The sequence below is a fragment of the Cervus canadensis genome, chromosome 13, assembly GCF_019320065.1.
Source record: "Cervus canadensis isolate Bull #8, Minnesota chromosome 13, ASM1932006v1, whole genome shotgun sequence".
Classification (NCBI taxonomy): Eukaryota; Metazoa; Chordata; class Mammalia; order Artiodactyla; family Cervidae; genus Cervus; species Cervus canadensis.
This window is the reverse complement of record NC_057398.1, coordinates 70147871-70172855: the sequence shown is the minus strand read 5'-3', so window position 1 is coordinate 70172855 and position 24985 is coordinate 70147871. Positions and strand designations below refer to the sequence as shown.

The 24985-nt window shown below is 38.3% G+C and overlaps 1 long non-coding RNA gene across 2 annotated transcripts in view; it reads left to right on the top strand.

Annotated features, from left to right (window-relative positions):
- The window catches only part of LOC122452263, a 62674-nt gene extending 41794 nt beyond the window's left edge, over positions 1-20880 (top strand). For both annotated transcript variants that reach the window (XR_006272641.1, XR_006272642.1), the window contains one exon: positions 20750-20880. This is a non-coding gene — a long non-coding RNA (uncharacterized LOC122452263). The remainder of the gene's footprint in view (positions 1-20749) is intronic.
- Positions 20881-24985: the final 4105 nt, after the last annotated feature.

Sequence of the window (24985 nt, the reverse complement as noted above, 5' to 3'; positions counted from 1 at the left end):
CAAACCTGTCTTCTGCGTTGCAGTCAGATTCTTTACGATCAGAGCCACCAAGCAAGCCTGAAAATACATATTACATTTTCTTATTTTTACTGAAGTATTCTTGATTTACTGTGTTGTTCTAGATTCAGGTATATAGAGCAGTGACTCAGTTTACCAGTATCTATATCTATATTTTTTAGATCCTTTTCCCTTATAAGTTAATATAAAATACTGTGTATAGTGCTCTGTGATGTACAATAGGCCCTCATTGATTATTTTATATATGATAGTATAAATATGCTAATGCAAAGCTCTTTTTAAAGCCTTACTCTTTTGGACTTGAAGGTAGAGTACAGGGTAGATCACAAAGCTTGGTGTATAATAATAGTTCAAGTTCATTTCAGTTGTTTAATTATGTCCGACTCTTTGCGACCCCATGGAAAGCAGCACGCCAGGCTTCCCTATCCATCACTAACTCCCCAAGCTCGCTCAGATTCAGGTCCATCGAGTCAGGGATGCCATCCAACCATCTCATCTTCTGTTGTCCCCTTCTCCTCCTGCCTTCAGTCTTTCCCAGCATCAGGGTTCTTTCTAAGGAGTCAGTTCTTAGCATCAGGTGGCCAAAGTATTAGAGTTTCAGCTTCAACATCAGTCCTTCTAATGAATATTCAGACTGATTTTCTTTAGGATTGACTGGTTTGATCTCCTTGCAGTCCAAGGGACTCTCAAGAGTCTTCTCCAACACCACAGTTCAAAAGCATCAATTCTTCAGCACTCAACTTACTTTATAGTCTAACTCTCACATAGATGCATGATTACTGGAGAAACCATAGCTTTGACTAGATGGACCTTTGTTGGGAAAGTAATGTCTCTGCTTTTATATATGATGTCTGGGTTGGTTATGGCTTTTCTTCCAAGGAGCAAGCATCTTTTAATTTCCTGACTGCAAGCACCATCTGCAGTAATTTTGGAGCCCGAAAAAATAAAGTCAATCACTGTTTCCATTCTTTCCCCTTCTATTTGCCATGAAGTGATAGGACAGAATGCCATGATCTTAGTTTTTTGAATGTTGAGTTTTAAAGCAACTTTTTCACTCTCTTCTTTCACTTTCATCAAGAGGCTTTTTAGTTCTTCTTCGCTTTCTGCCATCAGGGTAGTATAGTCTGTATATCTAAGGTTATTGATATTTCTCCTGGCAATCTTGATTCCAGCTTGTGCTTCCTCCAGCCCAGCATTTCACATGATGTACTCTGCATAGAAGTTAAATAAGCAGGGTGACAGTATGACAGCTTTGACCTACTCCTTTCTCAATTTGGAACCAGTCCATTGTTCCTTCTCTGGTTCTGTTTCTTCTTGACCTGCATACAGATTTCTCAGGAGGTAGGTAAGGTGCTCTGGTATTCCCATCTCTTTAAGAATGTTTCAGAGTTTATTTTGATCCACACAGTCAAAGGCTTTGGCATAGTCAATAAAGCAGAAGTAGATATTTTTCTGGAACTCTTGGTTTTTCTGTGACCCAAGGTGTTGGCAATTTGATCTCTGGTCCCTCTGCCTTTTCTAAATCCAGCTTGACTATCTGGAAGTTCTCGATTCACATACTGTTGAAGCCTGCTGACCCATGCCTCCACAGGAGACACTCAAATGTTCAAAGGCTGGTCTGGCTAACTCTCTGTGGTGTCTCTGGGTCCTTGTGCACACAAGGTTTTGTTTGAGCCTTCCAAGTGTCTCTGGCAGGTATGGGATTTGATTCTAAATGCAGTTTCGCCCCTCCTACCTTCTTGCTGGGGCTATTCCTTGCCGTTGGACCTGGCATATCTTTTTTTGGTGGGATCCAACATTCTCCTACTGATGGTTGTTCATCAGTGAGTTGCAGTTTTGGAGTTCTCACAGAAGAAGATGTGTGCACGTCCTTCTACTCCATCATTTTTCGTATCCAAGATGGTAAATATGTGTGCATATCCTTCTGCTCTGCCGTCTTGCCTATTCATCTTGCCTATCCATAGTATAATGATAAGTTGAAACTAAATTAGACAATAAATACTTGCAGTATCAAGAGAAATTCTGACTTTCAATAGGCTTTACTGAATTGGTTTATAGCAATTCTATTCTGTTAAAAAAAAAAAAAATCACACCATAATACTTACAAAGGTAGAAGCCACAGAATCCAGTGACTGGAGACTTCTGGATAGGACATAAGCTTGTTAGTCAGGCATCTATATTCACCAAACAATATTGAGTCAAGGCCCAGGGAAACGCTAGTGGCCAAGAAAGGCAAACTCTAACATTCAGATGAATTGTGTTGATGTAAGGTCAGTGCTGTTGCTGATTTGTGATAGATAACAGTGTAATGACTTAGGACTGACTCAACATTGAAATATTTTACATAACGAAATCCATCCGCAAACATATGTTTGTATATATGTGTGTATGTAACATGTATGTATTTAACCTAAAGATTATACAAGTACATAATGGCATATATCTGATTAAACATGGTAAATTGAATACATATGTTTATCTCCATGTCATTCTAAATTTTCAGAAAAAAAAAAAGTAAAATAGTTAAAAGAGTCCAATTTTACAAGGGTAAAGAGAAGTGGAGAAATGCTAAAAAAATGAATAGTAAGATGAATACTGGATGAATACTTATCAGAATTGTTGTTTAGTGACTAAGTCATGTCTGACTCTTTTGCAACACCAGGGACTGTAGCTTTCCAGGCTCCTCTTTCCATGGGATTTCCCAGGCAAGAATACTGGAGTGAGTTGCCATTTCCATCACCAGGGGATCTTCCCAGCTCAGGGATTGAACCCATGTCTCCTGCATTGGCAGGCGGATTCTTTACCACTGAGCCACCAGCGAAGCCCCATATCAACAACTGTGTTGTGTGCTTAGTCACTCAGTTGTGTCCGACTTTTGCCGTCCCATAGACTGTAGCCCGCCAGGCTCCTCTGTCTGTGGGATTCTCCAGGCAAGAATACTAGAGTGGGTTGCCATTACCTTCTCCAGGGGATCTTCCTGACCCAGGAATTGAACCTGAGTCTCCTGCACTGTAGGCAGACTATCCACTGAGCCACCAGCGAAGCCCCATTTTAATGAGTAATCAGATTTAAATATTTAAGCAATTATTCATCCTGGGTAGAAAATGATAATATAATGGAAAATGGAACTTTACTACAGGATTTATCATTGTCATTATAATACAAATAGTGATGCCATTGTGATATAACCATAGTAAGGAAATAAGGTAAGAAAATGCTTTTGTGAGTATGTGTGTGAGAGTATGTTCTGTTTATATGTGAATGTGGGGAAGGGAGTGTCGAAAAAATTGCTGAATTTTCATCTTCTATAGAGAGAATACAATAGTGTCCAAAATGGAAAAGTCAAGAGAGAGCTCAGGATAAAAGTAATGTTGAGAATTTGTAGGTAGGGAAGTGAAGAAATGGTTAAAATGTTTGAGATGATTGCTTTTGAAGTTTGCTCTTAGGATATGGGGTAGACTTTTCATTATATAGCTGCCAATATTTTATAGTTTTTAAAATAGTGTAGATGTGTTGCACTGATAAAAGCAGTTTTAAAAATAGCACAAAATAGGTTGAAATTTGTTGGAAAAAAATAAGTCGTCAAACATTTATTGAGACTCTGACATATTAAAGTTCTGTTTTATTAAATGTGACTATATGTTAGAAAGCATCAAATGATGACTGGTTCCCTTGGGGAAAAATTTAAGGTTAGATGTTAAGGCTGTAACATAAATGTCATTTTCTCTAGAAAACCTGCCCTCAACCCACAAGGGTTGGTTCAGTGTTCATTGAATATAGTCCTTATAACTTTCAAAACATTTCTTTCATAGTCAGTACACATACTATTGTGACTAGTCTGTTGCCTGTCTGCCACTAGGCTGAATGTCAGGTAGGGTGGGAACATGGGTGAGACAGAAAATTGTAAATTCATTAATTAGATCTTAGAATTACATCATTGACTTTTACCAACTAGTTAATCTTCTGTATTGCAAACTATTATATGATCTAAACTTATTTTGAAATATGTTCACATCAGAGTCTCTTGGCACATTTTAGGCACATTTACAAATCCATGGCCATTTGTGAATTTGCATCACAGTCCTAGTTTCATTTTTGTTAGGAAGCATGAACTTTGGGGAAAAAATGTAATATCATTGGTCTATAAAGGGCAAAAAAGCCTTCATTAGTCTTTGATTAAATTTCTAATCAGTATTCATTTCCAGTTTCTTCCAAGTTTCACTAGAACATAGCAAATAAAAAACAAATCACCAAGTCTGGCAATATTTAAAATATTAGTGTCACTTTCCAAATTCATTATTTTCTTTTCTTCAAGGCAACATACAGCTTAGTTTTTATGGAAAGAAAAATAGATCCTCTGTAGCCATTTCTATGCATTAAAAGATTTTTAGTTTTCTAAGACATCATTCCAATTTGATCTAAACAAATGCTGAAGGCAAACTGACTATTTATATTATGCTTTTCTCCAAGTGAATGACTTGTACATGCTTCTGGTAATAGAGTCTTTCCACTTTTTAAAAAAAAAATTATTTAGTTTTTAATTGAAGGGTAATTGCTTTACAGAATTTTGTTGTTTTCTGTCAAACTCAGCATGAATCAGCCATAGGTATACATATGTCCCCTCCCTCTTGAACCTCCCTCCCCTCTCCCTCCCCATCCCACCCCTCTAGGTTGATACAGAGTCCCTGTTTGAGTTTCCTGAGCCAGACAGCAAAATCCCATTGACTATTTTATACATGGTAATATAAGTTTCCATGTTATTCTCTCCATACATCTTGTCCTCTCCTCCCCTCTCCCCATGTCCATAAATCTGTTCTCTGCCTGTTTCTCCATTATTCCCTGCAAATAAATTCTTCAGTACCATATTTCTATATTCCATATACATGCGTTAGTATATGATATTTCTTTTCTCTTTCTGACTTAACTTCACTCTGTATAATAGATTCTAGGTTCCTCCACCTCATTAGAACTGATTAAAATGTGTTCCTTTTAATGGCTGAGTACTATTCCACTGTGTATATGTACTACAACTTCTTTATACATTCATCTGTTGGTAGACATCTAGGTTGCTTCCATGTTCTAGCTGTTGTAAATACTGCTGCAAGGAGCAATGGGATACGTGTGTCTTTTTCAATTGTGGTTTCCTCTGGGTATACACCTAGGAGTGGGATTGCTGGGTCATATGGTGGTTTTATTCCTCGTTTTTTTTAAGGAATCTACATACCATCTCCCATAGTGGCTGTTTCAATTTACAGTCCCACCAAAAGTGCAAGAGCATTCCCTTTTCTCCACATCCTTTCCAGAATTTATTGTTTGTAGACTTTTTGATGATGTCCATTCTGACCAACGTGAGGTGATATCTCATTGTAGTTTTGATTTGTGTTTCTCTGGTAATGAACAATGTTGAATATTTTTTCATGTTTGTTAGCCATCTGTGTCTTCTTTGGAGAAATGTCTGTTTAGATCATTTCCCCACTTTGTGATGGTGTTATTTGTTTTTCTGGTATTGAGTTGTATGAGCTGCTTGTATATTTTGGAAATTAATCCCTTGTCAGTTGTTTGCGATTATTTCCTCCCATTCTGAGGGTTGTCTTTAACCTGCTTTTAGTTTCCTTTGCTGTGCAAAAGCTTTTAAGTTTAATCATATCCCATTTACTTACTTTTGTTTTTATTTCCATTACTTTAGGAGGTGGGTAATAGAGGATCTTGCTTTTTTTTTTTTTTTTTTTAATGTCATTGAGTGTTCTGCCTTGGTTTTCCTCTTAAGAGTTCTATAGTTTCTGGTCTTACATATAGGTCTTTAATCCATTTTGAATTTATCTTTGTGTATGGTGTTAGCTCAGTTCAGTTCAGTCGCTCAGTTGTGTCCAACTCTTTGCGACCCTATGGACCACAGACACCAGGCCTCCCTGTCCATCACCAACTCCCGGAGTTTACCCAAATTCATGTCCATCAAGTCAGTGATGCCATCCAAACATCTCATTCTCTGTCTTCCCATTCCCTTCCTGCCCTCAATCTTTCACAGCATCAGGGACTTTTCAAATGAGTCAGTTCTTCGCATCAGGTGACCAAAGTATTGGAGTTTCTGCATCAACATCAGTCCTTCCAGTGAACACTCAGGACTGATCTTTAAGATGGGCTGGTTGGATCTCCTTGCAGTCCAAGGGACTCTCAAGGGTCTTCTCCAACACCACAGTTCAAAAGCATCAATTCTTTGGCGCTCGGCTTTCTTTATAGTCCAACTCTCACATCCATACATGACTACTGGAAAAACCATAGCCTTGACTATATGGACCTTTGTTGGCAAAGTAATGTCTCTGCTTTTTACTATGATGTCTAGGTTGGTCTTAACTTTCCTTCCAAAGAGTAAGCATCTTTTAATTCCATGTCTGCAATCACCATCTGCAGTGATTTTGGAGCCCGAAGAAATAAAGTCTGCCACTGTTTTCCCATCTGTTTGCCATGAAGTGATGAGACTAGATGCCATGATCTTAGTTTTCTGAATGTTGAGCTTTAACTCAACATTAACTCAACTCTTTCACTCTTCTCTTTCACTTTCATCAAGAGGCTCTTTAGTTCTTCTTCGCTTTCTGCCATAAGGGTGGTGTCATCTGCCTATCTGAGGTTTTTGATATTTCTCCTGGCAAACTTGATTCCAGCTTGTGCTTCATCCAGCCCAGCATTTCTCATGAAGTACTCTGCATATAAGTTAAATAAGCAGGGTGACAATATACAGCCTTGACGTACTCCTTTTCCTATTTGAAACCAGTCTGTTTTTCCATGTCCAGTGTCCAGTTCTAACTGTTGCTTCCTGACTTGCATACAGATTTCTCAAGATGCAGGTTAGGTGGTCTGGTATTCCCATCTCTTTCAGAATTTTCCAGAGTTTATTGTGATCCACACAGTCAAAGGCGTTTGTATAGTCAATAAAACAGAGAGAGAAGTTTTGTGTGTGTGTGTATGTGTGTGTTTTCTGGAATTCTCTTGCTTTTTCAATGATACAGCAGATGTTGGCAATTTGATCTCTGGTTCTTCTGCCTTTTCTAAAACCAGCTTGATCATCTGGAAGTTCACAGTTCACATATTGCTGAAGCCTGGCTTGGAGAATTTTGAGCATTACTTTACTAGGGTGTGCAATGAGTGCAATTGTGCAGTTTGAGCATTCTTTGGCATTGCCTTTCTTTGGGATTGGAATAAATCATGACCTTTTCCAGTCCTGTGCCCACCGCTGAGTTTTCCATGTTTGCTGGCATATTGAGTGCAACACTTTCATAGCATCATCTTTTAGGATTTGAGATAGCTCAACTGGAATTCCATCACCTCCACTAGCTTTGTTCGTTGTGATGCTTCCTAAGGCCCACTTGACTTCACATTCCAGGATGTCTGGCTCTAGGTGAGTGATCACACCATCGTGATTATCTGGGTCGTGAAGATCATTTTTGTACAGTTCTTCGGTGTAGTCTTGCCACCTCTTCTTAATATCTTCTGCTTCTGTTATGTCCTTTATTGAGCCCATCTTTGCATGTAATGTTCCCTTGGTATGTCTATTTTTCTTGAAGAAATCTCTAGTCTTTTCCATTCTATTATTATCTTCTGTTTCTTTGCACTGATCACTGAAGAAGGCTTTCTTATCTCTCCTTGCTATTCTTTGGAACTCTGAATTCAAACGGGTATGATGTTAGGAAGTGTTTTAATTTCCTCCTTTTATGTGTAGCTGTCCAGTTTTCGCAGCACTACTTATTACAGCGGCTGTCTTTGCCCCATTGTATATTCTTGCCTCCTTTGTCAGAAATAAGGTTCATGGGTTTATTTTTGTACTTTTTATCCAGTTCTGTTGGTGTATATTTCTCTTTTTCTGCCAGCACCATATTCTCTTGATGAATGTAGCTTTGTAGTATAATCTGAAATTAGGAAGGTTGACTCCTCCTGCTTCCTTCTTTTTCAAGACTGCTTTGGCTATTTGGAGTCTTTTGTGTTTCCATATGAATTGTGATTTTTTTTTTTTTTTTTTTTTTAGTTCTGTGAAAAATGCCATTGGTAATTTTATAGGGATCACTTTGAATCTGTGTATTGCTTTTGGTAGTACAGTCATTCCCACAATATTGGTTCTTCCCACCCAGTAACATCGAATATCTCTCTATCTGTTTATGTCATCTTTGATTTCTTTCATCAGTGTCTCATAATTTTCTCTATACAGTTATTTTTTTCTCCTTAGATAAGTTTACCCCTAGATATTTTATTCTTTTTCTTGCCATGGTGAATGGCATTGATTCCTTAATTTCTCTTTCTGATATTTCATTGTTAGTATATAGAAATGCAAGCAATTTCTGTGTATTGATTTGTATCCTGTGACTTTGCTAGATTCACTGATTAGTTCTAATAATTTTCTGATAGTACCTTTAGGTCTTTCTATGTATAGCATCATGTCATCTGCTGCCAGTGAGAGGTTTATTTCTTCTTTTCTGATCTGGATTATTTTTATTTCTTGTTCTTTTCTGAATGCTGAAGCTAGGACTTCCAAAACTATGTTGAATAATAGTGGCAAAAATGACACCCTTATCTTGTTCCTGATCTTAGGGGGAATGCTTTCAGTTTTTCACCATTGAAAATAATGTTTGCTGTGTATTTATCATACATGGTCTTTACTATGTTGAGGTAGGTTTCTTCTATGCCCATTTTTTGAAGAGTTTTAATCATAAATGAGTGCTAAATTTTGTGAAAGGGTTTTTCTGCATCTATTGAGATTTTCATGTGGTTTTTATCTTTTAATTTGCTAGTATGGTATATCACATAGATTGATTTGTGTATATAGAAGAATCTTTGCATCCCTGGAATAAACCCAACTTGATCTTGGTGTGTGAGCTTTTTAATGTGTTGTTGAATTCTCTTTGCTAAAATTTTGTTGAGGATTTTTACGTGTATGTTCATCAGTGATATTGGCCTTAGTTTTCCTTTTTTGTGTTGTCTTTGTCTGTTTTTGGTATCAGGGTGATGATGGCCTTGTAGAATGAGTTTGCAAGTGTTCCTTCCTCTGCAGTTGTTTGAAAGAGTTTTAGAAGGATAGGCATTAGTCCTTCTCTAAATGTTTGGAAGAATTCTCCTGTGAAGCCATATGCTCCTGGGCTTTTGCTTTATTGGGAGAATTTTGATTGCAGCTTCAATTTCAGTGCTTATAATTGGGTTATTCACAATTTCTATTTCTTCCTGATTCAATCTTGGAAGATGGAACTTTTCTGAGAATCTATTTCTTCCAGATTATCCATTTTATTGCCATATAGTTGTTTATAATAGTCTTTTATATTCCTTTCTATTTCTGCACTGTTTGTTGTAATTTCTCCTTTTTCATTTCCAATTTTGTTGATTTGATTCTTCTCTCTGTTTTTCTTCATGAGTCTGGCTAGTGGTTTATCAATTTTGTTTATCTTCTCAAAGAACCAGCTTTTAGTTTTATTAATCTTTGCTGTTGTTTCTTTCATTGCTTTTCCACTTATTATTGCTCTGAACTTTATGATTTCTTTCCTTCTACTAACTCTGAGGTTTTTTTTTTTCTTTTTTTTCCAGTTGTTTTTGGTATAAAGTTAGATCGTGTATTTGATGTTTTTCTTGTTTCTTGAGGTAGGATTGTATTGCTTTAAACTTTCCTCTTAGAATTGCTTTGGCTGCATTCCATAGGTTTTAAGTTGTCATCTTTTCATTGTCATTTGTTTCTAGGAATTTTTCTTTTTAAATCAAAATGTTGTACTTTTTATTTTTTTAATATAAATGTATTTATTTTAATTAGAGGCTAATTACTTTACAATATTGTAGTGATTTGGCCATACATTGACATGAATCTGCCATGGGTGTACATGTGTTCCCCATCCTGAACCCCCCTCCCACCTCCCTCCCTATCCCATCACTCTGGGTCATCCCAGTGCACCAGCCCCAAGCACCCTGTCTCATGCATCGAACCTGGACTGGCGATTTGTTTCACATATGATAATATATATGTTTGGGAAGATTTCTGATTACAGTTTCAATTTCTATGCTTGTGAATGGTCTGTTGAGATTTTCAATTTCTTCCTGGTTCAGTTTTGGAAAGTTGTACTTATCTAAGAATTTATCCATTTCTTCCAAGTTGTCCATTTTATTGGCATATAGTTGCTGATTAATAGTCCCTTATAATCCTTTGTATTTCAGTGTTGTCTGTTGTGATCTCTCCATTTTCATTTCTAATTTTTTTGATTTGATTCTTCTCCCTTTGTTTCTTGATGAGTCTGGCTAATGATTTGTCAATTTCATTTATCTTCTCAAAGAACCAGCTTTTGGTTTTGTTGATTTTTGCTATGGTCTTTTTTTTTTTTTTTTACATTTATTTCTGCACAAATTTTTAAGATTTCTTTCCTTCTCCTAATCCTGGTGTTCTTCATTTCTTCCTTTTCTTTGCTTTAGGTGTAGAGTTAGGTTATTTATTTGACTTTTATCTTGTTTTTTGAGGTAACCCTGTATTGCTATCAACCTTCCCCTTAATACTGCATTTACAGTGTCCCATAGGTTTTGGGTTGTTGCGTTTTAATTTTCATTTGTTTCTATGCATATTTTGATTTCTTTTTTTATTTCTTCTGTGATTTGTTGGTTATTCAGAAGCGTGTTGTTCAGCCTCCATATGTTGAAATTTTTAATAGGTTTTCTCCTGTAATTGACATCTAATTTTTCAGCATTATGGTCAGAAAAGATGCTTGGAATGATTTCAATTTTTTTCAATTTACCAAAGCTAGATTTATGGCCCAGAATGTGCTCTATCCTGGAGAAGGTTCCATGTGCACTTGAGAAAAAGGTGAAATTCATTGTTTTGGGGTGAAATTTCCTATAGATATCAATTAGGTCTAACTGGGCTATTGTATCATTTAAAGTTTGTGTTTCCTTGTTAATTTTCTGTTTAGTTGATCTATCCATAGGTGTGAATGGGGTATTAAAGTCTCCCACTATTATTGCATTATTGTTAATTTCCCCTTTCATACTTGTTAGCATTTGTCTTACATATTGTGGTTCTTCTTTGATGGGTCCATATATATTTATAATTGTTATATCTTCTTGGATTAATCCTTTGATCATTATGTAGTGTCTTTCTTTGTCTCTTTTCACAGCCTTTGTTTTAAAGTCTATTTTATCTGATATGAGTATTGCTACTCCTGCTTTCTTTTGGTCTCTATTTGTGTGGAATATCTTTTTCCAGCCCTTCACTTTCAGTCTGTAGTCTGCCCCTTGTTTCGAGGTGGGTTTCTTGTGGACAACATATATAGGGGTCTTGTTTTTGTATCCATTAAGCCAGTCTTTGTCTTTTGGTTTAGGCATTCAACCCATTTGCATTTAAGGTAATTATTGATAAGTATGATCCCATTGCCATTTAACTTTGTTGTTTTGGGTTTGAGTTTGTACACCCTTTCTGTGTTTCCTACCTAGGGAAACTCCTTTATCATTTGTTGGAGAGCTGGTTTTGTGGTGCTGAATTCTCTCAGCTTTTGCTTGTCTGTAAAGCTTTTGATTTCTCCTTCATATTGGAATGAGATCCTTGCTGGGTACAGTAATCTGGGCTGTAGGTTTTTTTTTTTTTTTTTTTCTTTCATCACTTTAAGTATGTCCTGCCTTTCCCTTCTGGGCTGAAGAGTTTCTATTGAAAGATCAGATGTTATCCTTATGGGAATCCCCTTGTGTGTTATTTGTTGTTTTTCCCTCGCTGCTTTTTAATATCTGTCCTTTGGGTTTGATCTTTGTTAATTTGATTAATATGTGTCTTGGGGTGTTTCACCTTGGGTTTATCCTGTTTGGGACTCTCTGGGTTTCTTGGACTTGGGTGACTGTTTCCTTCCCCATTTTAGGGAGGTTTTCATCTATTATCTCCTCAAGTATTTTCTTATGGCCTTTCTTTTTGTCTTCTTCTTCTGGGACTCCTATGATTCAAATGTTGGGATGTTTTACATTGTTCCAGAGGTCTCTGAGGTTGTCCTTATTTCTTTTAATTCTTTTTTCTTTTTTTCTCTCTGTTTCATTTATTTCTACCATGCTATCTTCTACCTCACTTATCCTGTCTTCTGCCTCCATTATTCTACTGCTGGTTCCCTCCAGAGTGTTTTTTAACTCATTTATTGCATTAGTCATTATATATTGACTCTTTTTTATTTCTTCTAGGTCCTTGTTAAACTTTTCTTGCACCGTCTCAATCCTTGTCTCCAGGGTATTTATCTGTAACTCCATTTTGTTTTCAAGATTTTGGATCATTTTCACTATCATTATTCGAAATTCTTTATAGGTAGATTCCCTATCTCTTCCCCTTTTGTTTGGTTTGGTCTCTTCCCCTTTTGTTTGGTTTGGTGGGCATTCATCCTGTTCCTTTACCTTCTGGGTATTTCTCTGCCTTTTCATCTTGTTTGTATCACTGTGTTTGGGGTGGCCTTTCTGTGTTCTGGCAGTTTGTGGTTTCTCTTTATTGTGGAGGTTCCTCTCTGTGGGTGGGGTTGGACAGGTGGCTTGTCAAGGTTTCCTGGTTAGGGAACCTTGCGTCGGTGTTCTGGTGGGTGGAGCTGAATTCTTCTCTGTGGAGTGCACTGAAGTGTCCAGTAGTGTGTTTTGAGATATCAGTGGGTTTGGTGTGACTTTGGGCAGCCTGTATATTGAGGCTTAGGGTTATGTTCCTGTGTTGCTGGAGAATTTGCGTGGTATGTCTTGCTCTGGAACTTGTTGGCCCTTGGGTGGTTCTTGGTTTCAATGTAGATATGGAGGCTTTTGATGAGCTCCTATCGATTAATGTTCCCTGGATTCAGGAGTTCTCTGGTGTTCTCAGGATTTGGACTTAAGCCTCCTGCCTCTGGTTTTCAGCCTTATTCTTACAGTACCCTCAAGAGTTTTCCATCTATACAGCACCGATGATAAAACATTTAGGTTAATGATGAAAAGTTTCTCCACAGTGAGGGGCACTCAGAGAGGTACACAGAGTTACGTGGAGAAGAGGAGAGGGAGGAAGGAGATAGAGGTGTCCAGGAGGAAAACAGGGGAAATCTAAAGGGGAGAAGCAAGCTTGCCAGTAATCACTTCCCTATGTGCTCTTCACAGTCTGGGTCCCCCAGAGATGTTCACAGAGTTACACAGAGAAGAGAAGAGGAGGTAGGAGACAGAGGTGGCCATGAGGATAAAAGGGGGAATCAAAAGGGGAGAGACAGATTCAATCAGTGATCAGTTCCCTAAGTGTTCTCCACAGCCTGGAACACACAAAGAGATTCGCAGACTTGGGTAAAGAAGAGAAGGGGGAGGGAGGAGATAGAGGCAACGTGGTGGAGAAAAAGGAGAATCAAAAGGGGGAGAGAGCAATCAAGCCACTAATCTCGCTCCCAAGTAAAAATGGTACTGAAGATTGTGTTCTTAATGGTCCAAAGTTGATAACAACTACCAAAAAGCAAAGATTAGAAATCTAGAGTAGAGGTTAAATTCTCAAAAATACAATATTAAAAACACAAAGTCACAAAAATTATAAAATATATATGTATTTGAAATTTGCTTTAAAAATAGTATTTTTTTTTGGCAAGGTAATAGTAGGTCATAAAAATGAAAATTAAAGGAGTAATAGAGGACTTTAAAAAAATAAAAAAATGATAATAGTGAAAATATATCTAGGACTTTCTCTGGAGCTGTTGTGGACAGTGGGGGTCAGTTCATTGTAAGATAGTTCCTTGTTCTGGCTTATACTTCTCAAGATCTATAGGCCCCTTCCTATGTAGTTGGTGCTAACTAGAGGATTTTAATCTATTGCGCCTGTCACTTCCAAAGGGGTTCCGTTTGTTTATTTTAGCTTCTTCTGTTTGCTGGTCTCTTCAGTGGCCAATTTCTGCCCTGACACAAGGGAGTGATGGTGGTCACTTTTTTAGGCTCACTTGTTCAGTTGTGCTGTGGGGAGGGAGGAACACTGCAAAAAAATATCACTGGCGTGTGTGGGGAGTGCTTGCAGTGTCTGAACCATGCTGTTTGCCCCCGCTCACGGCGTGTGTGCTTTCCCAGTCTACACTGCTCAGGCTCTAGGTTGCTCTGCCGGGAACCGTCTGAGGCGGGCCCTGGGTTGTGTGCTCCTCCCACGTCTAAGCCGCTTGGTTCAGGTTCTCGGGTATTCCACAAAGGCACAGACTTGGCTGGGCCTGCTTTTTGTGCCCTTCCCGGGTCTGAACAGCTCAGGTGACCAGGTGCTTAGTGCGTGCAGTCGCCCCCAGTTGAAGGCTGTGTCTTATCGCCTCCCCTGTCAGCCTCGCCATTTTCTGGGTGTACAGCGGGCACGCCTTCTCAGGTGTGCCATGTGTCTCTTCTGGGGAGCTGACCTCTGGCTGCAACCCTCCTGGCAGATGTTGACCATCCAGAATCCCAAGGAGTCTTGGTTAGCAATGAAGCCTGCTTGCAGTTTGGTAGAGGATGCCTCTCTGGGGCCATGATTGCCCCCTTCCGGCTCTGGCTGCCCTCGCCTGCCTGTCTCCAGTGGGGGATGGGCCGGTCCGCAGCCAGCCAGCTCTGCTCAGTCCTTTGTTCTGTGAACAGGCCTGGCAGTGTTTAGGTTAGGGCTTTTCCTGGGATAGCTATCCCACAGTCTGGGTTGCTATCTCAAGTTAGTTCCCTCAGATTACCCTCGGGGCATTCAGGCCCGGTCCTTACCCTAAGCAATGCAGTCGGTGCCTCCTTGCCCAGTCCCCACTTGCTATTGGCGGATGGGAGCGTCTGGGCTGCTTCTCTGCTGGGAGTTGCCGTTAGGCGTGTAATCTGTGGGTTTTATTTATTTATTTATTTATTTTTCCTCCTGGTTACGTTGCCCTCTGAGATTCCAAGTCTCGACACAGACCCGCCAGAGAGAGGGTTTCCTGGTGTTAGGAAACCTCTCTTTTTTAAGACTCACTTCCTGAGACAGATCTCTGTCCCTACCTCTTTTGTCTCTCTCTATGTTTTGTATTTTGTGCTACCTCATTTCAAAGACAATGGGCTGCCTTTCTGGGTGCCTGATGTCCTCTGCCAGCATTCAGAAGTTGTTTTGTGGAATTTGCACAGCGTTCAAATATTCTTTCAATGAATTTGTGGGGGAGAAAGTGGTCTCCCTGTCCTATTCCTCTACCATCTTCTCTAGGAATTTTATTCCCCTTTTGATTTCTTCAGTAACCTGCTCGTTGTTTAGAAACATAGTGTTTAATTTTCCTGTATTTTTTTTTCTTGTAATTGATTTCTAGTCTCATAGAACTGTGGTAAGAAAAAAGTGCTTGATACGATTTCAAGTATTTTTAATTTTACTGAGGTTTGATTTGTGACCCATGATGTGTCTATTCTGGAGAATGTTTCATGTATGCTTGAGAAAAATGTGTATTCCTTTGCATTTGGATGGAATGTCTTGAAGATATCAGTGTGATTGTTCTCACATAATGTATCATTTAAGACTCGTGTTTCCTTACCTATTTGCTGTTTTGATGATTAGTGTGGTGTTAAAGTGTCCTACTATTATTGTGTTTCTGACAATTTCTCCTTTTATGTGTGTTAGTGTTTGTCTTATTTATTGAAATGCTCTTATGTTGGGTGCATAGATATTTACAGTTGTTATGTCTTACTCTTGGATTGATCCTTTGATCATTATGTAGTATCCTTCCTTATCTCTTGTAATCTTATATTAAGGTCTATTTTGTCTGATATGAGGATTGCTACTCCAGCTTTCTTTTGATTTCCATTTGCATGGAATATATTTTTCTGTCCTCTTACTTTCAGTCTGTATATAAGTCTTCAGGTCTGAATTTGCTTTCTTATAGACAGCACTAATATATGTGTCTTGTTTTTGTATGCATTCAGCCAGTCTGTCTTTTGGTTGGAGCATTTAATCCATGTACATGTAAAGCAATTATTGATATATATGTTCCTATTGCCATTTTCTTAATTTGGGTTTGCTTTTGAAGATATTTTTTTCTGTTATATTTCCTGACTATAAAAGTGAAAGTAGGCCAGTCGTGTCCAACTCTTTGCGACCCTGTGGACTATACAGTCCATGAAATTCTCCAAGTCAGAATACTGCAATGGTTGGCCTGTCCCTTCTCCAAGTGATCTTCCTAAACCAGGGATCGAACCCAGGTCTCCCATATTGCAGGCGGATTCTTTACCAGCTAAGGTACATCCTTTAACATTTGTTGTAAAGCTGTTTTGGTGGTACTGAATTCTTGTAAGTTTTGCTTCTCTATAAAGCTTTTGACTTCTCCATCAATTTTGAATGAGATCCTTTCCAGGTAAAGTAATCTTAGTTGTGATTTACCCTTTCAGTACTTTAAATATATCCTACCATTCCCTCCTGGACTTCAAAGTTTCTGCTGAAAGATCAGCTGTTAAGCATATGGGGTTTCCCTTGTGTTTTACTTGTTGCTTTCCCCTTACTGCTTTTAGTATTCTTTCTTTGTGTTTAATCTCTGTTAGTTTGATTAGTATGTGTCTTGGTGTATTTCTCCTTGGGTTTATCTTATATAGGACTCTCTGTGCTTCTTGGACTTAATTAACTGTTTCCTTTTCCATGTTGGGGAAATTTTCAACTATAATCTCTTCAAATGTTGGTGTGTTTTATATTGTCCCAGAGGTGTCTGAGACTGTCCTCAGTTCTTTTCATTCTTTTTACTTTATTCATCCCTGCAGCAGTTATTTCTACCATTTTATCTTCCAGCTCACTGATCCATTCTTCTGCTTCAGATCTTCTAGAGTATGTTTAATTTCAATAATTGTGTTTTTTGTCTCTGTATGTTTATTCTTTAATTCTTCTAGGTGTTTGTTAATTGATTCTTGCATTTTCTCCATTCTGTTTTCAAGGATTTTGATCATCTTTTCTATCATTATCTGAATTCTTTTTCAGGTATTTGCCTGTTTCCTCTTTGTTTATTTGGACTGCTGTGTTTCTAGTTTATTCTTTCTTTTGTGCAGTATTTCTCTGCCTTTTCATTATTTTTTTTTTAACTTATTGGGTTTGCTGTCTTCTCTTCCCAGCCATCGGGGTTGAATTCTTTCTTCTTTTTTGTTTCTGCCCTTTTTTGTTTCTGTTTGGTCTAGTGGTTTGTGTAAGCTTTGTGTAGGGTGAGATTTGTGCTTGCGTCCTGGTGGAGGGAGGTGAGGTTATTTTTTTGTTTGTTTGTTTGTTTTGTTTTTTGTTTGTTTTTCCTCTGATGGGCAAGGCTGAGTGAGGTGGTAATCCTGTCTGCTGCTGATTGGGTTTGTATTTTTGTCTTGTTTGGATGATGCATCCTGCACGGGGTGCTACTGGCAGTTGGGTGATGCCAGGTCTTGTATACGAGTGGTTGCCTTTGTGGTAGTTCTATTTGATACTCCCTAGGGTTAGGAGTTCTCTGTAGTCTGGGGTCTTGGGGTCAGAGCTCCCACTCAAAAGGTTCAGGGCTTGATCTCTGGCCAACATCAGAGATTCCACAGGTGGTTTGTTATTGCATTAAGTGGGATTGAAACAAATGCCCCAAAATGAGAAACTGAAAACAACAGACTGGTTCCAAATAGGAAAAGGAGGGCGTGAAGGCTGTATATTGTCACCCTGCTTATTTAACTTATATGCAGAGTACATCATGAGAAAGGCTGGACTGGATGAAGCACAAGCTGGGATCACGATTGCCAGAAGAAATATCAATAACCTCAGATATGCAGATGACACCACCCATATGGCAGAAAGCAAAGAAGAACTAAAGAGACTCTTGATGACAGTGAAGGAGGAGAGTGAAAAATTGACTTAAAGCTCAACATTCAGAAAACTAAGATTATGGCATTCAGTCCCATCACTTCATGGCAAATAGATGGGGAAGCAGTGATAGACTTTATATTTTTGGGCTCCAAAATCACTATAGATGGTGACTGCAGCCATGAAATTAAAAAAATGCTTACTCCTTGGAAGGAAAGTTATGAACAACCTAGGCAGCATATTAAAAAGCAGATAGATTACTTTGCCAACAAAGGTCCGTCTAGAGAAGGTTATCGTTTTTCCAGTAGTCATGCATGGATGTGAGAGTTGGACTATAAAGAAAGTTGAGCACTGAAGAATTGATGCTTTTGAACTGTGGTGTTGGAGAAGACTCTTGAGAGTCCCTTGGACTGCAAGGAGGTCCAGCCAGTCCGTCCTGAAGGAGATCAGTCTTGGGTGTTCATTGGAAGGACTGATTTTGAAGCTGAAACTTCAATACTTTGGCCACCTGATGCGAAGAACTGACTCATTTGAAAAGACCCTGATGCTAGGAGGGATTGAGGGCAGGAGGAGAAGGGGATGACAGAGGATGAGATGGTTTGATGGCATCACCAACTCGATGGACATGAGTTTGGGTAAACTGCGGGAGTTGATGATGGACAGTGAGGCCTGGCATGCTGCGGTTCATGGATTCGCAAAGAGTCGGACACGACTGAGCAACTGAACTGAACTGAAAGACAAAACCCAGATGAATGGCAATTACAAAATCAGTCAAATAATAATTAAAGTAACATAATATACACATATACATATATACCCATAAGCAAAATCAAAACAGTCCAACAAATATAAAGTACAATAGATTGAACTCAGTGAGCAAAGGAAGCCATAAATGATATCCACTGGTTAAGAACAAAAGTAACTAAAGTACAAACTGGAAAACAGAACTAAAAGCAAGTTGGCAACTAAGGAATTAAGCAATGAAAACAAAGCTAACAAATATGGTGAGAAAAATAAAGGAAAGAAAGAATAGAAATGCAAAGTTAGATATAGGTATATAAAAAAAGATCTATATATATTAAAGATTAACTGCAAGGGGGAAAGAATAGTAAGAAAAATAACAAAGGAATAAATGTAGAAAAAATAATAAGTTTAAATAATTTAAAATTAAAAAAAAAGATAAAAATAAAGGAAAATTCCACAGAATTACAAAAGTCCAATGTAGGGCAGAGGTTTATAACAGCAATGAAAAGTGTGATTAAAAAAATATGGAAAGTTTAATTCGATTTCATAGTGCTAGTAAAATTGACAGCTACAGCAGAGTTGGGGGGAAAAGGAAAGAACAAAGAAAAGAAAAAAAAAAGTCCATAAGAAACTACAGAACAAGTCAAAATACAAGAATAGTGAATGTTTTTCTTGAGTCTCTGCTGTCAGCGTCCTTTCCCCCACAGTCTTTCTTGCCTCCCTAAGATGCCCTCCAACACTGCACTGGTCTCTGGACCTTCTTGGAGGCTGCTCACTCTAATCTGGTCCTACTCCTGTGTATTCTCACCTCCAGTGTCCACAGCTACCATAACTAGTCTGCTTTCTTTTGCGGGAGCTCTCAATGTCCTTTTATGTATTCCATAGACACAGTGTCTGCCTAGTTGATCATGTGGATTTAATCTGCAGCTTATACAGCTGGTGGGAAGGTTTTGGGTCCTCTTCCTTAGCCACACTGCCCCTGGGTTTCCATTGTGGTTTTATCTCCACCTCTGCGTGTGGGTCGTCCACTAGGGCTTTCTCCTGAGGCTGCCCTGGAGGACTTCTGACTGACCCAGTGATGGCTAGGTGTGGAGGTGGTGCATACGCTCAGATGCTGGGGCCATAGCAGCGCCTGGTACTTAGGTTAAGTTGGCGGCTAGGACAGAGGAAGTATAGAGCTCTAGAAGGATATGGCAACCCACTCCAGTATTCTTGCCTGGAGAACCCCACTGACAGGGAAGCCTGTCATAGTCAAGGCTATGGACTAGGCCATAGTCCACAGTGTCTCAAAGAGTTGGATATGACCGAAGCGACCCAGCATACTTAGACACAAGACTTTTTTTGCCTGTGGCAGCTCTGCCCCAGCGAGGGTTGAGCGTGAAGGGGGCACAGCTGCTTGGGTCGCGGGGACCTTGGAAGTGCCAAAGTGCAGGGACACAGACTGCCTCAGCCACAGGAGTTACGGCCCCATCAGGCTTTTTTCCAAGCCTCTGTCAGCTGGTGATCAGAAGACCTCTTTAGCTAGACTTTCTCCATTGTTCTGCCTTTTCATGCGCTGAGAGGACTACTTTTCCTGGGGTCCTTCTCTGCTGTTCGTCACATCAGACACATAAGGAGGCCCCTGGCTGGGGTCCTACTCTGTTGTTTGGTGTGTCAGGCACTTAATGGGGCACCTGGGTGGGGTTGTACTGGATTGTCCTGGCATATCAGGCACTTAAACGGCCCGCTGGGTGGGGTTCTACTCATCCAGCATGTCAGGTGCTTGCTGGACCAGCCTCTCTATTGTTCAGCTACCAATGCTGAGGGGGCGGGGAGAGAGACATACAGTGATGGCTCCACCCCAAGGTGATACTCAGAGGTATCACTTTGCTTCCAGGGCTGCCTGGCTTTCCTCCACAGGCGTTTCCCACCACAGTATCCTCCCTCACGTCCCTTCAGTCTGTCTCTCTCTGCAGTCAACAGTAGCTCTTGCCCTGGGATTGCTCCACAATTCCTGTGCTCTAGCTCCCAGCCACTACACCTTCTAGGGGACCTTCATCCCTGTCTGAGGTATGTATGGCTGCGGCAAGGACTGTCTGATTCTCATTCCGTTTAGGCTGCCACAGAGCAGCTGCTTCACTCTCAGCCTCAAATGTTTCTCCTCTGACCCAGCCAATTGCTCTGATGTGGGGATCGGACCCCTGCTTCAGTTCCCCCACCTGCTGAGCGCAGGTCCAGTCCTACTAACACTCCCCTTAGTTCCTTCATCCTACTGACTTTTGCATGGTTCTATATATTCTTTTCCAGTGGTCGGATACTCCTGCCCACTCTCAGCTGGTGTTCTGCAAGCACTTCTCTGTTTCTGAAGATGTATTCTGATATATCCAGGGAGAGAGATGTACTCCATGTCCACCTACTCCTTCGCCATCTTGTTCCTGCTCGGAGTCTTTCCATTTTTAAATGGTGTTTATTTCATTAATGTAATATAGGACCTGGACCTTCGTTTTCAAAAACTGCATCAACATCTTCTCCCAAAGGAAGGTGAAATAATGTGACAATGAGGAAAAAAAGAACCATCTCTCTTCCTTTTATCCCCTGAGATCCTTGCTAGGGTCACATGGGAGGCATGTCCTATAAATAAATGAGAAGATAGTTTAATGCAGCAATTTTCTAGAATGTTGTTAAGTATTGTCATAGTGTCTCTAATTAATGTAAATCTATTAAACCTGATCTGTAAAATTATAGTATTTTTGATCTTAAAAAGGGTATGTCAAATTTTAAGAGTAGAGTAGAAAAAAGTGTTTGCCCTAATTTTTTATAATATATCTAAATCCTCAAATTGCTGGTGATTTTTTTCCTAGTACTTTGTGTTTGAATCTAGACCTAATTTTGAGTTGTTTCTTATTTTGTTACTCTGATTTATCTCTGGGATATTTATCTTAAACTTTTTAAACAATTTTCTTAGTTATAGATAGACTGTAATTGTTCCCCTTAGCTCATTTGAACTTCAAACCAAATTCCTTGAACCCTCCTTTTTCATTTTTAAGAGAATATCTTATGCATTTCTGTATAGTTGTGGCAAGATTAACAAAATTCAGGTCTGCCTTCCAACAAACTGAGCTTCTAGGATTTGTAATGTAACCTTTCTCAGTTTTAAATAGATTCACTCAGTTCTCACAATGAGCCTATGGTGTATGAATTTTGCAATTTTTCCCATTTTACTGAATTTTTTGAAGGTTCAAGAGTTTCTTAGAGGCCATATAACTATCAAGACTAAGTTAAGACTCTAGTTCAGCAAGGTAGGCTCCAGTGCACTGGGGACTTAACCTTTCTGCTAGTTGGTATAAGATGTTAACATCTGCATGATGTTTATCTGTAAAGAATTCACCTACCGGTGCAGGAGATGCAGATTCAATTCCTGGGTTAGGAAGATCCCCTGAAGAAGGAAATGGCAACCCATTCCAATGTTCTTGCCTGGGAAATCCCATGGGAAGAGGAGCCTGGTGGTCTGCAGTCCATGGGTTTGCAGAGTCGGGCATGACTGCAACTAAACAACAATGACAATTATTTCTTATGGGCTTTGAAATGTCTTTACTCCAAAAAAATTACAAAGTAAAGTAGTGAAATTCTACACTTCTTTTTAATTTAGCCACTGTCTAATGTATTGCACACCTGTACCTTCAGATCTCCTGGGAGATGACAATATTAAAGAACACTGCTACCCAGTATCTGTGTTCAAGTTGGCATTTGATTTAAAATGTAAGAATTAAGTGATCCTGCAAAAGTTTGATTTTTAGCAGTGTTCCACTAAGGGCCAGATGCTGACCCCTAGGAGCATCTAGATACATTCCAGAGGATCACCCTACCACTATGAAAAACTTTGCTTTATGTGAATACAGAAAAATCCAACCCATTTTTATTTTGCCTTGAAGTGTTTTGCAACCTGATTAAGAAAGTGAGACACCCACCCATTAATTGAACAGAGACAACTTAAGGCAACATATACCCATGTGACAAATTGAGTGGAATCATAAAAATTGAAAGATTTTTAAAATCTTTCTGAATTAAGTTAGCTTTTAGCAGTATATGAATGCAATATGTATGTGTATGTATAAAGGTAGTGAAAATCAATAGTGTTTGAATAACATTGTACCAAATGCCAATGAGCGATATGCTTTAAAATGGCTAATTTTAAGTTATGTGAATTTTACCTTGATAAGTAACCTGCATTTATTGTGTGCATAAATAATAAATACTATAATTTTTTGGCTTGTTTATTAGATGTTGAATGAATAGAAAATCAGTCATTACTATCAGATAAATTTTAGGGTGTAGAGAAATTATTTTCACTGAATTCAACAATGAGCTGTCTCTGTAGCCAAATATAACCAAAGATAATATTTTAGTGACATGTTGCTCATTACAGTAATATGAATTGTTTAATTTTTAGGGACCAATATATTAAGTAAATTAAAGTCATATAAATGCATAAGCAGAAGTTTTAATGAGGGAAATCTTCAAAATAGCACAATGTCTTAAGAATCATATATTTAAACATCCATTTACTTAATACAACCAGGGTCAATTGTAGATAAATAAATCTACAGTTTATTTTCCCACTTTTCATATGGTAGCTCATTAGCAATACAAGCTGAACTAATTATATTTAAATGTTATTCTGAATTTGGACTACAGAGATTTAAGGTTGTAAAGCAAACATTAAAATGATTTTACAAATGACTGTACATGGAAAAGATTTTAGCTACCTTCTCAGTAAAGTGGACTAATACAAGTTTAGTCTGTAAAAGTAAATATTCTTTTGAAAATTGTTGAGTTTCTTTTTTATTCTTAATCTGTTTACATAAATTCTGTCAGCAGATATTTATGATTTAATTGAAGTCAGTTTTTTTTTCAGCATATTTATGTAAAAACACAATTTTTCAACTGCATCTTGGAAACAAAAAATACAAAAATATTTGTTACATAATAATTCAACATCATTAAAATCTAATAAGAGACTGGCTGGATGTTTTCAAATGCTGCCATTTGTGCTAAATTGAATTGTTATTATGATTTCTTATATATACTCAATTGAGAGATATAACACAGATACTTCGAAATTGAGTTTCAAACTAGGAAATTTTAATACTTTGCTTAAAATGTAATTTAATTTTTAAAATGAAAAAGTTTTTAAATTATTAACAGTTATGCTTTATCCCATTGCCTCTGTCCTCAAAAAGACATCCAATTATTTGTAGTTCTGTGATTGATGAAAGAAACAATGGGAAAAAAAGGTGCAAACTTTATAAATTCTCCAAAGGAAGTCATTATTCAAACATCAGGAATATTAAATCTTGATAGATCAATTACAAGTAGCTCTGTATGTTCACTCAGAATTGTGTGTTTCCAGTAATGAAGTCATATCACTTGGATATAAATCATATCAGACTGGATTTAAATTGTTGAGATTTGATAAAATCTAAGGAACAGATTATTATTGTTATTATTTGCTTTAGGTGTGCAAATAATGATTTCAATTTGTTTCAAGACACAGTGAGAATATAAATCATGAGTTTGAAGGATGTTACATTTTTACTCATTTTTATCTTTGCCTTTAAATTTGGAGGCTTTCCTAGAAGCTGTAGAGAGTATAGGTCCATGTAAATGGCAGTATGTTCTCTGATGAGTGAATCTAAATGTCTAGCAATGTTTTTTTACATTGATATGAAAATACCCACCCTTCATAAGAAGTCACCTGACATTTTTTATCTAATTATCCTGTTTTATTCAATTATAAAATTATATAAAATTTCTAGAATTATAAAACACTATAGAGATTATTCTATAGTGCTACAGAAACACATTCAATCTGACAACATTTCTGCAAGTTAATTTTCTCCCACCAAGGTTAGTGAATAGCCTCCCACTGACTTTCAATAACCTATACTCATGCAATCAATCCCCTACTTGAATTCTTGGAATCAAGTAATGTCAAATCATTGAGGGTGTCGTCACTAGTGTTTGGAGCCTTATAGAATACTGCTTTTCTTCAAAAAATAAGCAATCTACTATAAAAATTTTTCTTTTTCTTGTGATTTTTACTTTATTACAAAGTCCAGAATATCTTTTTATAGGAAAATTTAGAATATTTTCAGGGGATTGCATGATACAATAGCTTGGCAGAGAGAAAGCAGCTTAAATGCAGGACTTAAGAGTGTGATTTTTTTAAATCTAGTGACATAGTGGAATTGATGGGTGGCAGGGTATGGACTCCTCTGTTGGCTGAGATGGTAATGAATCTGCCTGGAGTGCAGGAGACCCAGGTGTGATCCCCAGGTCGGGAAAATCCCCTGGAGAAGGGCATGGCAACCCATTCCAGGATTCTTGCCTGGAGAATTCCATGGACAGAGGAGCCTGGTAGTCTACAGTCCATGGGTTCGCAAGGAGTCAGACATGACTGAGTGACTTTGAGAGAGAGAGAGAGGGTATGAAGGAGATACCCGTAGAGAATGATCATGATACTTTTTGTTGGATGTACTGTGT